Consider the following 4,183-nt stretch of genomic DNA (forward strand, 5'->3'; position numbering starts at 1 on the left):
ATTCCAGATATAGTCAAGTTGACAACCAGGAGTAGCCACTACAACTAGGAAGACTGAGTCTCCATTTTCCAGCAAGCATTAACTGCCTTCAGTTCTTCATGCAGGAGTGGGGACGTGTGACAGTTCCTCCATCCACACCAGCATGTCAGCTGGCATTGTCATTGTTTAAGACTTGCTCCGGCTGCCATATTGTACTCAAGTACAGCCTCCCTGTCCTAGAAGACACTATCTTGAAGCAGACGTCCTGGTCTTCTGGAGCCTATAATCTCTCCGTGTTCCCTGAGCGTTACCTGAGGGTTATGCACTAGATACATCAACTGCATTTCACAACCAGAGGAGACCTTATAGGGGTGAGCTTACGCCTATCATATGGGCCAACCGGAACTCGGGTCCACAGGCTTTACAGCAAATGCCCTTTCCCATTTGAGCCATCTTACCAGCCTCTCTTTTTTTTAATCTGTCTTCTTCATATTTGGGCTCCAATAAAATCCATAAACTACAGTTACGTTAATGAGGATCTTATATCCTCTGCCCCTTGCCATCAATTTATTAAGAATAGCAGACCCTCACTGGGGAGGCAGAGGCAGGTAGATCTCTGCGTGTTCGAGGCTGGAATGCAGGTCCAGAATAGCCAAGGCTGCACAGAGAAATCCTGTTCTTGGAAACAGCAAAACAAACAAAACAAAACAAAACAAAACAAAACAAAACAAACCGAAAGAATACCAGATCCTGTTTTCTGTGAAATGGCTCATGTTCTAGCTTCTTTGGACCACCATCCTGGTCCTTATCATCTTATTCATTATGTTTATGTCACCCACAGAAGCCAGCAAACTAGGAGTCCATCTAAGTAAGGTATAGATCTGATTCATGTTTGGTCCTTGGTCAGAGAATTAGTAAGTTATTTCCACCACTCCCCAGAGCTGAGGCCAACTTGAATCTCTTATTGATGACTGGTTACCTTCTAGACCATTTCACTAAGATACCCAGCTCTCCTCTCCAAGTCAACTATGTGAACTTAGGTCTATGATCATTTCTTTGGCCAAGTGATCCACCTACCTCAGCCTCTCAGCGAGCTGCGACCCCAGGCATGTAACACTATGCCAGCCACACCAGCTGAAAACCTCCCAGACCCTTCTCCATAGTATTTTACAGTCTCTCAGGTTGATTATAACATCCGCTACCCCAGTCCAAGCTCTAATAGCATTACACTAGTTTCCTGCTACCTCAGTAGCACCCCACGAACTGCTACTTGGTGAACCACCCATGGTATCCTAATGGCATCCTATGCATCTCTTACGTTCATCCTTATGCATAACCTTCAACGGCTCCTAAATGTCTTAGAAAGCATATGAACTATGAAAACTAAATTGACACCATTCGGTCCCAACCTGTCTCTGTTGGTCTTACTACTCACCATTAGATGGTCTTTTCCACACCCATGGGAATAACTGTTGTGATTGTGTTTAAGCTAAAATCATACCTGATACCCTGTGGTGGTGTTTAATCCTGGCAATCAAATGAGCACCCCAGCCCAAGTGCTAGAGTAAGGCTGACGCATCTTTTTAAAAAGATCTATTTGTAGGGGTTGGGGATTTAGCTCAGTGGTAGAGCGCTTGCCTAGGAAGCGCAAGGCCCTGGGTTCGATCCCCAGCTCCGAAAAAAAGAACCAAAAAAAAAAAAAAAGATCTCTTTGTTTTGTTTTATGTTAATAGTGTTTTTCCTACCTGTATTATGTGCACCTTGTGCATACTGGGTGTCCAGGGAGGTCACAAGAGGATGCCAGATACCCTGGAACTGGGGTTAGGGATGGTGGTGAGCTATCGTATGATAGCTAGGATTCAAACCCTGGTCCTCTGAAAGTGTCCTTTTGGTTTGCTTGTGTGTGTGTGTGTGTGTGTGTGTGTGTGTGTGTGTGTGTGTGTAGACAGTTTCTCTGTGTTAGCCGTGTCTGGAACTCACTCAGTAGACCACGCTGGCCTTGAACTCAGAGATCCACCCACCTCTGCCTCCCAAGTACGGGGATTAAAGACGTGCCACCATTACCAGGCTGGAACAAGGGGTCTTAAACTGCTGAGCCATCTATCCGGGCCTAACCTAAAACTTCTTGCTGAAAATAATGTTGGATTTATTTCAAGGGATACTAGGAAACACTGAAGTTGTCACTCTGGTACAACACTGGTTATTAGCTTTTCTGGCTTTCATAATAGGATGAGCACACATGTACCTGTTTGTCTGGTTTGTAAGATGTGGCCTGCCTCGGACCAGCATCGTGGAATGCTGGCCACCCAGGTTCTGTTCTCATAACACCTGCTCTCAGGCTGTCATTATTAAACCACACACATATAAACACCCAACAACATGAAGAAATGCAAGCTGAGAAAGCAAGCTGGAGAAACTGCTTTAGGAGACAGGATGTTTACCCACTCTTTTGAGGACCTTTGATAAACCAGTGGCTACTGACTGCAACCTAGAAGAACTTCAGACACCAGGGAGGCAGAGAGAGGGAACCCCTGGGGCAAGCCGGATTACTGGCAGTCCACTCCACCCATCTATATTTTTATGTGCATGTTGGAGGTCAGAACTTCATGCAAGGTAAGTGGTTTATCCACTCAGCTACCCAGCCCCCATCCACACCTTTCTGTTTCTATCATAACAACCTAATATTGCCATACTTCTTACAAACTCTTTAGCATTCATTTGGAGATGAGCTGGCATGCACACTAAGAAAATAAAATACCACCACATTCCTTCCAGGCAAAGACACTCACCTCAGTTTGCACACTGTGTGCCTAATGGTTGGCTTGGTAACCTTCCCTCCTCTCTCTCTGTCCTCAAAGTCTGCCCACTATGTACCCTGCTCATGAAGAAGTTCCCTCACCTTCTATAATCTGCCAAGCTACAGTTATGAGGTTTGGTTTGAAATTTTATATTTGGGGTTGGGGATTTAGCTCAGTGGTAGAGCGCTTGCCTAGCAAGCACAAGGCCCTGGGTTCGGTCCCCAGCTCCGAAAAAAAAAAAAAATTTATATTTTTATTTGGGCCCTGATTTACCTCCCTCCTTCTCCCTCCCGTGCGGCTTTGTAGAAAAGTCTTGTCTTAAATGTTTGATCCTCCTGCCTCTACATTCTGAGTGCTGGGACTATGCAAGTGTGCCAGTGTGTCTATTTTAAGTAGAGCTGGGAGTCGAACTCAGGGCTTGTGCATGCTAGGCAAGCACGCTACCCACTGAGTTACACACCCAGCTCTTGCAAAATTCCCTTAAAATTTGAAGGTAGTATGTGGACATAGAAGATGCTGGAAATGAATTCAGGGTTCTATTTTGCTTTCTGTTGCTTAAGAATTTCATAGTTGCTTATAATGTATTTTGATTAAATTCATTCCCCACCCCCCCACAAAGAAAATGTAAGCTGTCCAAACGAAGATGTTCTGGGTAACTCTCAACTATGATCCTTCAGCTTCAAGGCAGCCAACAGTGTGAACGTAAGTTTCCACACATAATCTAGGCTCAAAGATTCACACACGTAAATGCATGTGTGTATACATAAAGCATACAGACGTGAGTATGCATGAGCGTGAATCTTTCTGTTCTTCTACAATGAAGAACAGATGAGGGAAACTGGGCATGAGGGTGCATGCCTTTAATTCCAGACCTCAGGAAACAGAGGAAAGCGAGTCTCTGAGTTCGAGGCCAGTCTCATCCACAGAGTGAGTTGCAGGACAGACAGGGCTACACCAAGAAACCCTGTCTCACCAAACAAAGAAGCAAGAACATACCATGCACATTCTTGTGAATCTCTATTTTTTTCCATATAGTATAGTTTGTAGATCAACTTGTAAGCCTTTTTTCTTTTTTTTTTTCTTTTTTTTTCTTTCTTTTTTTCAGAGCTGGGGACCGAACCCAGGGCCTTGCGCTTGCTAGGCAAGCGCTCTACCGCTGAGCTAAATCCCCAACCCCTGTAAGCCTTTTTTCATGCTTTCCCCACACCCCTGACTCCTCTCTCTGAAACAAGGTCTCTCTATGTGGTCCTGGCTGCCCTAGAACTCCCTATGTAGATGAGGCTGCCCTTGAACTCATCAAGATCTCTCTGCCAGGGCCTCCGTGAATGCTGGATTAAAGACATGCACCATCACACCTGACTTTCTTTTTAAAATGTTTGTCTTCATGTGAGAGGCTGTGCACGTGG

Source organism: Rattus norvegicus, chromosome 5, assembly GCF_036323735.1.
Source record: "Rattus norvegicus strain BN/NHsdMcwi chromosome 5, GRCr8, whole genome shotgun sequence".
Classification (NCBI taxonomy): Eukaryota; Metazoa; Chordata; class Mammalia; order Rodentia; family Muridae; genus Rattus; species Rattus norvegicus.